The sequence below is a fragment of the Camellia sinensis genome, unplaced genomic scaffold (assembly GCF_055761805.1).
Source record: "Camellia sinensis isolate YWXY unplaced genomic scaffold, ASM5576180v1 Unanchor1, whole genome shotgun sequence".
Lineage (NCBI taxonomy): Eukaryota > Viridiplantae > Streptophyta > Magnoliopsida > Ericales > Theaceae > Camellia > Camellia sinensis.
This window is the reverse complement of record NW_028128987.1, coordinates 16,882,965-16,898,100: the sequence shown is the minus strand read 5'-3', so window position 1 is coordinate 16,898,100 and position 15,136 is coordinate 16,882,965. Positions and strand designations below refer to the sequence as shown.

The 15,136-nt window shown below is 32.0% G+C and overlaps 1 pseudogene across 1 annotated transcript; it reads right to left on the bottom strand.

Annotated features, from left to right (window-relative positions):
* Positions 1-3,862: 3,862 nt before the first annotated feature.
* On the bottom strand, positions 3,863-5,921 carry LOC114270945 (cation/calcium exchanger 1 pseudogene; annotated as a pseudogene). The gene has a single exon (XR_014357595.1). The product of XR_014357595.1 is annotated as a cation/calcium exchanger 1 pseudogene (transcript).
* Positions 5,922-15,136: the final 9,215 nt, after the last annotated feature.

The following is a 15,136-nucleotide window of genomic DNA, read 5'->3' as shown; positions in this document are numbered from 1 at the left end:
CCAACCCTAGGTAGTTGTTTTTTTTTTTTTTTTGGAGAGTTGGTTTATTTATTATTTATTTTAAACAATCTAAGAATAGGAGAACAAAGGTGAGACTCAAACTCAAACTTCAAATCTGATTAAACGTCTCATTTACCAAGTTAATCCTTTGAAAAATGTTTGAGGGTCACAAAAACAGTGGCTCAAATGGTTCAAAACTGTCAAAATAACGTCGTTAACTCCCAAAACGACGTCGTTTTGACAGTTTTGAGCCATTTGAGCCACTGTTTTTGTGGCCCTCTACCATTGTTGTAATCCTTTTTATCTCTTTCTTTTTTTGAGTAAATTACGCTAACACTCCCTTGAGGTTTTTATTTAATACAGATTCCCTTCATGTTTAAAAAATTACACTTACCCTCCTATCATATTAAAATAACATATTTACCCTTTAGCCTTTATATATATAAAATAATAAAATAATACTGATATTTTGTTCATGTCATTTCAAGAGAAATAACAACCATCTTCTTTGGTTTAACTCATACAAAAAATTGAATTTTTTTTATATTTTTTTTATTTTTGCTATATATATTTTTAATATTTTAAGTAATTTTTAATTTTTTTTTTTAAATACACCTAATCTAGATATACTTAAGAAGTATAATATTTTGTGATTTTTTTTTAAATTCATCAAATAAAAAAAATATAAAAATACAAAAATTCAGCAATACTGTAATAAATGTGAATGGCGGTATTTGGTAATACCGTAATAAATGTAAGTGAATAGACAAGAAAGAAAAATGATGGTGGAAATAAAAATAAAAATAAAAAATTCTATTTATATATAAAAATTTATACAAAAATATCATAAAAATGTTGTGATAGTGATGTTGTTGTAAATATAAATCATGTTTATGGATGTTTCGTTTTAAAGTGAAAGGTCACTATTAAACTATATCATTGTGTTTGAAAATTTTATATAAAATTTATGTTTGTATATCATCACTCAATAAGAATATGTTCATGTAGAATTTAATGATGGAAAGTTGTAGAATGTAGTCATAATGATAGAGAGAAGAAATGATAGGAACAAGTTCAAAATGGACATTTAGAAAATTTTACGGCATAACATTAGCAATCCGGAAGCCAATTTGTAATGAAATTACAAACTTCAAGGAGGAGAATGTAATTTTTCAAACATGAAAAAAATATCTGTATTAAATAGAAATTTCAGGGTGTGTTAATTTAATTTACCCTCTTCTTTTTTTCAAATAAATAGAATTTCATGGGTGACAATATGTGGGGATTGCAGCATATGCCAAGCACACACATCAAAATTAACGCTAAATGTCTAAATCTAATATTAAAAAACTGTTTTTAGGAGTTTTGCTCAAATAACCATATTATTGACCTTATTTTGCTAAAAGATAAGTTGAGTTAACAGCTTAATGTTACCCCAAGTAGTGCAAAGTAGGCAGAGCATTCATTTTTACATTAGAGAGCTTTAAACAATGAGTTCTAAAATCAGTTAACATCAGTAAGTAGAGCCCATTGATTAGACCTCTCTTAAAGCTCATTGTTTAAAGCTCGGAAACATTTTTCTTTTTTGGTCCTGTTTAATTCGCTGCATAACACAAATTCTCTGCTATTGGGTTCAAATAGAAACTGATAAAACAGTCAAAATTTAAAAATCAGGAAAAATAAATTGAACAAAAGTTTTGATGATTCCTTGCAGACCCAAGGAAACTCCAGCAATATATTAATAATAGCAATACTAAATATTTACATTAATATTACCAGCAAAAAGGTCATAGGAAAAATATTAGAGAAAATTGTTAAAAAGTCCAAGGTAAGGAGAGTATAAGATATTAGGTTTAATGAATTTTTTTTTATTAATGAGAGATCCATTATTTATGAAATAGTTTGGTAAAAAGTCCTTTCGTTGATTTTGGAAAATATTTTGTTTTCAATTTTACTCTTTTAACTTATCTATTGACTTTTTTTTGTTTGTTGATTTTTTGTTGACTATGTGTCAATTTTTTCCCAATTTGTTCAAATTTATATCTATCTGTTCAAATTTTTTTACTATCTATTTAATTTTTTCCCTTATTTGTTTAAAATGTTACTATCTGTAGAACAATTTTAATTATATGTTCCCTTTATCTATTCAAATATATGTTTAAATTTTATTTTGTGTTCAATTTTTTTCTCCAAATTCAATGTCTAAAATCAATCTGTTCAATTTTATTTTTTAATTTTTTTCTATCTGTAGAAATATAAGCTAAACGGAATCCTATCTGTTGAGCCAAATCAACCTCTATCTGTTGCAATATCAAGTCAAACCAAATCCTATCTGTTCAAATTTCTATTTGTCTCTCCCCTCCCTTCCTATCTGTTGCAATATGTTTCATCATCATCAAGCCTTGGTTCATCATCTTCGCAATGAAGGCCATGCATCCAAGTGATAGCCGTTGAAACCACATATTTACACCCAAAACAGAACAAGAACAAAACCAATTTATAAATATCTACATATACATATGAAGCTATGTCATATGACAAGAGACAAAGTTTTTGACCGCATCGCCATGTGCAGGTGTGGTGAACCGCCCGTGGACTGCCGATGGAAGTACCATCGCCGTCGTGTGCTAAGAGAGAGAGATATGGGATATGGATCTACAATCTGTGTGGATCGTTCACAGTTCTCTGTGGATCGCCTCAGATCTTGGCCTACTGCATTAAGATCTACGCCGGCGAGAGGAGATGCGGTGGTGGGTAAGTGGGAAGGCCTGTCAACGGCGGCAGACCGAAGAGGACGGCGGCGATGGAGTCCGTCGGCAGAGAGAGAGCGCGAGTAGGGTTTGGTTTGGTTTAGAGAAATGTAGAGCTTTTGTGCTCATTCGACGACAACAGAGTGCTACATGACGTCGTGAAACAACGATGCGTCTGTTGCCGTGCTCATTCGAAGCCGTCGGCGGCAGCGCCACCTCTGCTACGAACAGTGAGGTAGAGAGAAAGAGAATGGAGGGAAGAGAAATAGAATGGAAAGCGGGGGGCTGAGAATTAGGGATTTGAAATGAGTGTATTCCATCTATAATATTTACGATACTGTTACGTAGCTCGAAAATCAAATGGCTCGAGTGGTTCGAAATTCTAAAACGACGTCGTTTTAGGGTGTTTTTTGATTTTCTTATCGGTAAGATAATATTTTCGAGCCATTCGAGCTCTACACATTCGAGCTTTCACGCATTTTCCTAATATTTATATATACGGGTAGTTTGATCATTTTATAAGGAATTGTTTTTATGGACAAAGTGTTTCAGGTGGTGTTTGGCAAGTGATTTTGGGATTAAAATAGTCATAAAAAATAAAATAGGTTATTTTAGTCATAACAAACAAAACATCACATCCAACCTATAATTATTATACTCTTCTCTCATAAATTTTTTTTTAAAAAGTCAAAAAACTCTTTCCAAACCAAACTTTTTAACCCAGACTAAAATAGCTAAAAAAGTCAAAAAGCCAAAAAGCCAACCCACTTCCCAAACGGAGGCTCAGTGTTTGACTTACGAGTAAAGAAAATTTAAAATTAAATTTATTGTCTGAATGCCCAAAAATTTATTTTTTGAAATATTTACAAATGATGGGTTAATTTTCAAAACCCTTACAATTAAGCCCCATTGTATGCCCTCCATTACATAATATACACCTTCAAAAAAGGGTGACCCCATCTAAAAATAACAATTCCGTTATATTATCTAAACTCGTCACTTTTTATGTAGTTGAATATACTTATACCTAATTATATTTGTCTAAACTCTTCTCCTTTTATGTGGTTCAATACAATCACACATGACTATTATCACATGAATACACATAAGAATTAAAATAAAATAATGAAATATATGCGGCGATAGATAGCATTTTTTTCTTCTTCTGAGGAATGCTAGATACAAAAAGAGCCATTGTTAGGCCTCCCTATGTCATGAAGTGGAATAGAGACACATGAAGTTGTTGTAGTAGGCCAAGAGTTCTTGCCATTTTGAGGCAAAGAAAGCACAAATATATGGCCAAAAGCCCAACACCCAGAAACCTATGAAGCCTCATATTGTAAATGGGCAGGACTACGAGGGCCCAAAGCAATCCACCCATTAGAAAGCCCACAGTTTCATACACAGTTGTATCGGTGTGTATGACATAACAAGATGGATACACAGCCCATGACGAAAAAACAAGTGACAAGCCCAAGCCCACAACAATGTTGAAAATGGGCCCAGCATAGCACCCTGAAATGCCAACCTGGATCCCATCTGGCCCACCATTCCTTGCCATTGACGAATTGGAGACTAAGTCACCAAGAGAGTTGCCCCAAGCAAGGACAGTCAGCCCTAGAATTGAAGGGCTTATGCCCAATACAAGGCCTAGTGAGACCAACAGAGAAACCAGTTCATCGGCAAGAATGTATGTCCAAGTGACGCTCATCAAGAACCCCCCTACAAGCCATGGGAACAAGCACTTCCTAGTCCTTGGTGGGCCAGACACCTCAGAGGTGAAGAAAGCAAAAACACCCAAAACAATTCCAAATGAGGCACCAATTCCAAACATCAAAGGCTGGTTTGTGTTTGGAGGACCATCATAGTAGTCCCAAATCACAGCCAAGAAAATTGGAGCTAGTGTGGCTGATATAACTGCAACTGGCTTGGACCATCTCTCCTCGGAAATGACCGGTATGGTTAGCCTTCTTGGTAAGTCAAGTGGAAGCTCTAGAATGCACAAAAGTTTCCCAAACCACCACCAAAATCTTGAACATTCAATGTTGTTCAAACACCATCTTATACCTTTTGGTTCACCAACTTGAAGCTCATGGTTTTCTTGATCAATGATTGAAGAAATAGGGCTCTTATCAATTATTAAACCCAATAAAGGTGCTCCTAACTCAGGGGATGCAGACAGGAGGGGCTTAGATGGGCCTAGTAAAACAACAGTACTGCACATGGGGGAACTGCAGGCGCTTCCTATAGATCTATCCTTACTATTACAATTACAAAGCTCCGAGGTGGACACGAGGAACACATAAACAAAGTAGAGAGAAAGAAAAGAGATTGCACCCCATAAGTTGATCTTTCCAATTGTGATAATCACAAGTAGGCATAGGATGGAGAGTAGGAAGAAGAGGACATCCCTAATGAAACTTGACTTATTGACCGATACCCGGCTAGGGCACACAAAAATACTAATGATTCCAACCACAATGCTTGACACAAAAAATGCTCCACCCAAAATGCTATTGAGCCCAACATCACCACTATTGGCACTCTCTCCTCCTCCTGATGAGTCTCCCATGAAAGAAGCTATGCTTGAAAAGAGATCTGGAGCACCATTTCCAAGAGAGAGAAGAGTCGCACCAGCAATAGAAGGAGAGAGATTCAAAACCCTAGACAAGCCCTCAAGTGAGGAACAAAAGTAATTTGCAGCTGTGTCACCAAGGAGATAGAAGAGCAAGACAAGCCAGAGGATGAGGAGAGTGAAACCAAGTGGTGGGTTGGTGGAGAAAGTGCAGTAGAAGAGTTGGAGATAGGGTATGAAGCTTCCTAGTTGGCAACCCTTGTGGGATTTCACGTAAGAGCACTTTGATTGGCTTTCATGGTGGTTGTGAAGGTCTTTGCAACCAATGTCGTCACTGTCTAAGATTTTAGAGTAGTTGGTTTTTTTGGGATTGAGGAAGTGAGATTTGGAAGGTGACGAGAGATGGGTGAGTGTTAGGCAGATGATGAGGAGGAGAAAGGATATGTTGAGAAAGAGAGTGAGACACTTGGCTCTGTGAATGGGAAGAGGTGCTTCCATCTAGCAAAATCTAGAGAGAGAGAGAGAGAGGGGAGAGGAGAGAGAGTGGAAGTAAAAATTGTGATTCATGAAACAAATATATATATATATATATATATGTTTGTTGTGGGGGGGGGGGGGGGGGGGGGGGGGGGAGGAATCAAGAAGCTTTTGTTAGTGACGCAAGGGAAGTGCTTTGCGGGGAAGGAATCAAGAAGCTTTTGTTAGCGACGCAAGGGAAGTGCTCTGCTAGCCTTTCCCATTACAAGATAAGCACTCACCCCAGTTGGGTGAAGTTACAGGACTAGGATACAGTGCTGGTCAAGATGCAATCTCCACTGTCCAAACCACGACCTTATGTTTGGTTAAAAGATTTGAAAATAATTTTTAAAAAGAATATATATATATATATATATATATATATGTAGATTAAGTAAAATATAGATATATTTTATTCATATTTCACTTACTTTTTATATTTTTCTTTTAAATTTTGTCTCAAATCTACCAAACCAAACACAGAGTTACAATGTTTTGTCCTCTAAAAAATCTTAAGGATTGGTTTGAGAATAACTTTTTAGTAAACTATCAATAGGTCCTAATAATTAGACTTAATTCCCATCAAGTTCTATTGAAAACAAGTCATAATAAAATTGTTGTTAAAAATTAAAAAAAAATTGACAATTTTTTACATACGTCGCTAAAAATTAATAATTAATGACTTTTTTTTGTTATGATTTTTATAAACTGTCGCTAAAACTTATAATTAGTGACTTTTTTTATGACGATTTTTTTTCCATAAGACCTATTAGACAATAAGTCTATACGTAAGTACCCCTAACTTTTTTAGCCTGATTTTTTAGTTTTTTTGGTTAATTTAGCTTGGCTAAATTAGCTCTGTTTGGGAAGAATTTTTTTTATTTTTTTAATTTTTTCATGAGAAAAAAAGTGAAATGATTATGGTTTAAATATGACATTTTGTCTTATTCACTTATTTAACTTATTTTGTTATTTTATACTTCTTTTAATCCCAACCTAAACCCAACTCACTTGCCAAATAAGGACTAACTATATAGCCATTATGTGGCTTAGATTTATGAGTCTTTACTTAAATTTTTTATTAATTAATATATCAGGAAAGAAAAGTTAGGGAACATGAAAATTTTTTCATGAAAATGATCATGAAAGATTTATGATCTTTGGATTACCATGATTAGTGTGTGGTACTTTATTCTAAGTGTAATCCAAAGGTCACAAAATTTTTATGATTATTTTCATAAATTTTTTTTCATGATATCTAGCATTGCTGTTAAACAATTCATGTTTTCATGTCTTAATCTATTTATAATTATTATATTTTGAGATTTTCATACAGTGACTTTCATTGAGTTGGCAAAGAGTTTTTGGAATAAATAGTCATAGTCATAGGATAAGAGAGATAGAGGGGGGGATTAGAATGACTGAGTAGTGTGAGGAGACAAAAGTTTTAGTAATAATGCAGATGAGAACGAACTTCTGGATGGGAGAAAAATGAGTGTAACTGTGACTTCACAACCACCACCAAGGTTGATGATGGGAGTTGGCCTCATTTGTTCGTGGAATTAGGTTTAATGTGATTACTGTAAAATTAAACGAGGAGATTATTAATCTCGAAATATTAGATTATAAATCTAAAATAAATTGGGTTTATTTTTACATTAGTGTAATGATATCAGTTGATTGAGATTAAATTACGTAAAAATCCGCATTACATAAAAGATGATTTTATTTTTTTTGTAAAATAAAATACAATAAGGTATTTTCACTTTCAATATCATGGGATTGAATTAGCAAACACAAATCCTTCACAGCATTGAGGGTTTTGAAGTCTCATGAGACTTTTAATCCCACATTAATTTTTCAAAACAAACATGAAGATTATATACCCCACCTCGCTACTAATTCAACTTCATCCTATTATTTCTAAAGTCAAGCAGATTGTTGGTTTTGAAAAATATCTATTAGAGACCCTATAGTCATATCATTTGCCATGAAATATCAACATTGGTGTCTGAATATGTAATACAAAAATGTTGTGGACTACAAAATTATATTCTGAATTTTATTTTGAAAAATGAGTGTATCATACACAATTAAAGTTAATGAGAAGTGGGTCACGCCCATAACAAATGTAGTTCATTGGTTTATTTTTCTAAGTAATTTTTTAAATTTATAGTATTATTGTATGTAATATATCGAATTTAATTTTATTCACTCTGATTGATTGATGAATATTGTCTGTTTCTCTGGTTAGTTCTTACATTCAGAGTTCACTACTCTGAAATCACTATAGAACCAATTTAAAAAGGAAGGTATGTTCTATTTCATCATTGTGTGAAAGCTTCTAAACTAGAAGTCCATTTTTGATGGGATTATATGGACTGAGGATTGCTGCGGTGCCTTATGGCACAGCAGCCTTGCTGTGAGGTCCGTAGAGGTATTTTTTTACTGTATTTTGATAATCTGAACTGTTCATATTGTAAGGTTTGTCGAATATATTATTTATATAAAAATTCAAATTAATTGGACATCTATAACCCCATGATCAAGTCTTAATTGTTTTAAAAAAAATTATTAAAATCATGTTAACCATTTATTTTTTGAAAAACAAATGTGCTCTTATTATGAGGCTACAAATGTCCAATTTACTTGATTTTTTGTATGAATAATTTATTCAACGAATCGTATAATATGAACGGTTCAGATTATCAAAAAAAAGACTCGGAACATGCCCTCATTGGGCCTCACAGCAGCCTGCTGAACCCCAAACTCGGGATTAAATATCAACCATGACTCTGTATGAGCTGGCCTTCCCCACCAAATGACAAACAATGTGCAATAATGTATTGGGTAGTCCTTTTTGTCTCCTGCTCTATAATGTGTTTTTGTAACTCTTGTGGGTAAGAGGGACAACACATAACAGTGTGAATTCAGTAGTAATGGCTAAGTGGCCAATTTATATGACAACAAAATCCTACGTGGAGAAATGAAGTGAAAATATATCAGCCACAATTGTTTCATTACGTTTGATTAGTAAAATTAATAATGAAAAGATTAATAGAATTGATTATTCAATTAAATTAGTGGGATAAATAATCATCTCTTATTCACGTTTATTTTGCAGTAGATATGAAAATATATCATCCAATTTTGATTCATTTTAAATATAATAATAATAATAATAATAATAATAATAATAATAATTTAGTTCTTTATAGTCTCGAAACAATGTAAAAAGTACAAAATAATAAAAAATATGTACTAAAGATTTTTATTTTTATTTTAAAATAGTTACCAAACGAGCACTAAATTCCTTTTCTAAAAACATCTCCAGCGAGCCATCTACGAATTCACTAGGGTCGAGTATTAGCTCATTTAACTAATTCAAATTTTATTTTTACCTCTGATGCATATGTTACACTACTTTAGTTTTGTTGTTACAAGAGTTGTTAACTGTAACGACACAGTTAGTGATGAAAGAGATGATGACAGGCGATGGGGCTAGAGGCATGCCCTTCCATTTTTTAAAATAAATAAATAGATAGAAATCTTTAAAATGACCCTCAAGTTTTTTAATAGGAAATATTAAAAAAATTATTTTCATGTGTTTGCATCCTAATTAGTCCATAAAATATTATTATATTTTAATAAGTTTTATTATTTGGATATTTGATTTATTAAATCATAATTCTCATATTTAAGGTATTTTATGGATATTTTTACCCTTACAAATATTTTTTGATAGCAATTTGATAATGTGAACATTCATATTTTACAATGTGAATATTTATATTGACGTATGAATGTTCACATTGATGATGTGAACATTCACATTAATGGTGTGAACATTCACATTGCAGAACATTTACATTGTAAATATAAATATTATAGGGGTATTTTGGTAACTATGTCACCCATAAAACTTATAGAAATATAAAAAAATAATATAAACTAAATAAAATATAAATAAGTAAAAAAGAATTTATAAAAAAGTGTCCCTTTTTTAATTACCAAATAATCAAACTGATGACCAATAATACCGTGATAATTACATTATCTTATCCCTTGTTGTATTTCACTTTTTATGTCACCATTGACATATTTATCTATAGTGATGAAACTTTATATATAATATATAAAATATAATATAATAATATAATTATTAAAAATCGCACAGAAAATGTCTCTCAGCTTTCTCCCTCTTATTTGTTTCTTTACACATTTGTTCCTCTCATTTGTCTCTTTCAACATTTTTTCCCCTCCCGTCTGACCATTTTGAATGCCATACCTATCTAAATTCAAGATTTGAAAAGGTGCGTCAAGTTCCCCACTCATTTTTAACGCAAAAAAAAAAAAATATATATATATATATATATTATATCATTACTGCATTTGTAGATTAAGTCTTGAAATAATAGATTGACAGTCTAATTTAACTCCACTCATAAAAAGGAATTCACTATCGAAACACTAATGGAAGTTAGGCCACGCACTCCAGAAGAGGTCAAAGCTAATTAACCCAACATATTCGCACTCCCAAAGAGTCGAACCTAACTCACTCCTATGAAATGAGCTGCCTTTACCACGAGACCATCACCCATGATGGTCAAGTTCCACTTTGATATATGATCAAATTAAAAAATATATTTTGTTAATGTCGAATATTTTTTATTTTTATAAATAAAATTATTTTGTAATTTTAATATAAATATTTTGATTAAACTTATAAAATATATTAATATTTGCCTCCCTAAATCACAGTTCTGATTTCGTCCCTGATAGTGCCCATATTTTTTTTATAATTCTTTAATTATTATTTTCTCTTCATATATACATCACATTTTTATTTAACAAATATTTTAATTAATCTATTAAAATATTCATTCACTCTCCAAAATTTTTAAACACTTGACACACCAAAATTGCGATTCACTGAGCAATGTGAACGCATTAATGAAAGAGCTGGCACTTGGTGGTTCAAGGAATCAATCAAAGTGCATGATTTTGAGTGAGAAAATCCCAAATCTGATCTCATCTCAGTTAGATAATTACATGTATTTAAAAAATGGTACTAATAAATTATAAATACCCATAATTCAGTTCCAATATAATAGTATAATAAAATGAAGGTAGAGATTGTGCCACGTTGTGCCCTTAACGGGCCATTGAGGGTATATGATTAAAGGAGACTACCATTCTATTTTGTGGATTTCATCTTCCAACCCACAATAATGAGTCAATCTATTCATCTTGTAATGAAAAATATTTATATAAAATATTAATATAATCAGATATTATTAGATACATGAACAAATTATATATTGTATTTTAAAATGGATGACAATTATGAGTTTAAACTTAAATCGTCTATTTTATAGAATAAAATGTAATTTTTTTATTTATTTATCAATATTTGATGAAGTTATTTTTTTGCACAAATAATCTTCACTATGAGATTTCCAAGATAAATAGTTCAGATTATTATTATAGACCTAAAATAGGATGCACAAAATGAAATATGGTGAGTGTTTAGGAAGTGATTATTTTTTAGATTTTTTTGCTATTTTAATAGTCTATTTTAGTTTTTGTGTTTGGAAAGATAGATTGAATTTTTATTTGAGTTGTTATATTAAAAAATATGTTTGAAATGATGTCGGATAGTAAATGACCAAAATGCCCCCGTGTGTATTGTTGCTGCTGGCGTGGGTTTCTCAAAAATTAAAAGGGCAAAAGCGTCATTTTACAGCTTGTCAATTACAGCTTTGAAATGATTGGGATATTAAATGACCAAAATGCCCCTGTGTGTATTGCTGCTGCTGTGCTTCTCAAAATTAAAAGGGCAAAAGAGTCATTTTATACTCTGTCCATTACAGCTGTGCATCATGTGGGAAGTGATGACCAACAGTATAGCCTTTTGGATTTTTTTCCTCAAGAGGGCTACAATAGCCTGGATTTCCGTTTGCCAAACAACGCCATGAAATAGTATAAAAGATATTGGTATAATGATGAGTAATTCTTAAAATGACATATGAAGGATATAAAAGATAATTTTGCTGCAGCTTCTTCTAAATTAAAAATTAATAATTAAGAAAGAGAAATTAAAACCATCTCTTCATTAGTTGTCCAATAATTAACTTTGTTCAACTTAAGCTATTTTTTCTCATAAAACACTCTAATGTGAACACTCCAAAAACATAAATAAATAAATTATAAACAAAGTTATATTGGGTATCTCAAATAATATTAAATTTTCTACCAAATTTCTCATATGAGTGTAAGACCCATATTAATTTATAGCATTTTCCTTATAAACAACATGAACTTAAGCTTATTTAGAAGAGTGACCCCTCAAATAATTTGAAGAGTGTCCCTTCAAATATTTAAAAAAAAAAAAACAAAAACAAAATTTGCCAATAGGTCCACCTCACCTCACATTCTATATACATTTTTCTCTCTATGATTCTATCCACATGTTATCCAATTGAAAAGGACTGGAATAATTATATATTTGGGTTAATTTCACTTGTCCCTTAAACTATTTTTATTTTTTTCTACTATATCCCTAAACTATCAATTTCGTCTATTCAGTCCATAAAGTTTCTAATTTCGGTTCATGTGGTCTAATTGGAGACAAATCAATAATCGTTAAACTCTAATTTAATGGAAGAAAAAGTTATTTTAGAAAATTAGCAAATTTAAATTATATAACAGAACACTCATTTTTCTTATTATTTTGAACAAACTACACTTCACAACCAATTTAATGGGTGTTCGTTTGTATCATTTAAGTTATCTAAATTATAAAATTGTCTTTTTACCCATCAAATTAAGATTTAACGATTACTGATTTATACACTCGTCTCTAATTGAACTACATAGACAAAAATCAAAAACTTTAGGTACTACTTAGACAAAATCAAAACTGTAGAGATGAATTAGATTAACTAGTGATTGTCCAGGGAATAAAAGTAAAATTGAATTTTTACATTTATTATTCTAATTTATAGGGATCATTTTTCTCATAGTGCCATCAAGCTTCGGATTGGTTCGGGCTAGGGCTAATCCTAATTAGTATCAAATCGATCTGATTGAATTTGTTATGTTTAGATCCAAAACCAAAACAACTCAACTGATAGAGATCGAGTTATTTTGACTCTCAAGTATTTTGGGACTCTTGTGCAACCCTACCCGTGGCCGGTAGCTTTGTTCTTTAGTACTTTGTCTCTCATTTGTGTAGTTCTCTGCTTCATTAAAAATAATTTTCCAAAAGTGATGAAAACTAGGCTATTCAAATGTCCTTTAGCTACTCAAATCAAAAAGTTTAGCATCAATTAAAACATTGAAGGAATGCTTGGTTGTGAAGAAGATGATATAATTTTTTTGGTTATACCTTATATAATTAAATAATGTCACTCTTAAAATTTTGACCTTCTAGGGGACAAAAGTTGAAGAGTTTAGGTGAACTGAAAGATGGATACGCACAACTTACAAGGACGAGTCAATCAAGGAGAAGAGAGAGAGAAAGAGAGAATAAGGACAAAAGCCATCCATGAATCATATTTAAGAATAAATATTGAATATAATGGTGACACTATATGACGTATATCACCATATCGAAACGTTCTTTCTATTCCCAATTTGACAATGAATGCTCCTTTCCAAGACTTTCCTTTCTAAGATGAAGTTCTCTAACAAGAAGAGCTCTTAGGATGCGACTTTCCTTCCTAAGATGAACTTCTCTAACAAGAGCTCTTATGCTGTATTTGGTTGCAGAATTTAAGGAGGGATTTGGAAAGAAAAATAGAAAAGGTAGGTGAAATGTGAATAAAGCATACTTATATTTCATATAGTTTCACACACCTTTTCCCTTTCCTTTTCTTTTTTCCTCCCTAAATCCTCCAACCAAACACAGCATTAGGATGCAAATTGGACTGAAAAAAAAAAAGAGGATTGGCAATATTTGGCTCGGGAAAAAAATTGATTTTTAATTTTTTTTTTTTTTTTTTGACAAGAGAGAGTCAAGACATGTCAATATCCTTCAACTTTGTTTGGCCAATAGGGTTAGATTAAGAGAGATAGGTCTCTTAATCCAAGTCCCCATTTTGAGGGGGGTTTGCAACGTACTTCCTAACTAAGCCAATGAATTGATCTTTTGTCCTGATTGCCGGCCCACAGGAAATTAAAGAGAATGGAAGAGATTTTGCTACAAACATATTTGGGAAAAGGATAAATGGACAAATAGCAAATCAATTAAAGGGACCAAAACTAACTTGATGAGAGTGATTCTTTCTTCTTTATTAAGAAGAAAAGACATCCAAGCATGGCATTTGGATCTCACCCTTTCAATGAGATCCTTCATTTTGCTCATATGTCAAAATTAATCTCTAAATACATCCCAAAGTTATCAGAGCTAGAGGTATGCCACGATGTTGTGAAAGGGACTCTTGCATCCCAAAAGGCATAGGGGGAGTAACAAAGAGATTGTACTTGTGAAGATTAATAACAAAGAGATAGTAAGTGTCCAAAACCAATTTCAAATTTTGACTAGAATTGGGGGTGATTTTAAAGAAGAGGAAGTCTTCTTCCGCAAAAAGATGGGGAAATAGGGGGGCAGACCTAGAAACTTTAGGCCTTAAACCAGGGTAAAGATTCAACTCGGTAAAACCTTACGTCCAAACCAGAATAGATTCTACTTTCTACTACTTAGAACTCATATTCCTATTACCCCAATGGTAGAGCTCATACACCTTATTAGATCATGGGTTCCGACTCCGTACCCAAAAAAAAAAAAAAAAAAAGAAGAAGAAATAAGAAAATAGTAAAAAAAAAGAACATTTGAGGCAATAGATCATCAGGTCATGTTGAGCACTTAACGGTATATAAGCTTTCTAACAAAGTAATCATCATCTGTAAAACTAAATCTACAGTTAGGAGAAGAGTAAAACATCAACCTCTAAATTCAACATCTGCTTTCAAGAAAAGAAAAATTTACAACGCAAGAACCCCACAAAGATATTACTCAATGTTGTCACTGCTACAACCCCATTCAAGATGTCACAAATGATATTACTCATGTTGATGATGATTATCCATAAAAAATCAAACATGAGTCCACAAGTTTGTGCTCCATCGATGCCACTTAATACAGCTTAAATTACTCACTACATGAATCTATATAAACACAGCATGCTAAATTAATAATCAGCATAATATAAGTTGAATGAAGCACATGCAACCAGCCTAATTTCATACAAAGCACCATTACTCTTCTACGTATACACACAAGCACATACAC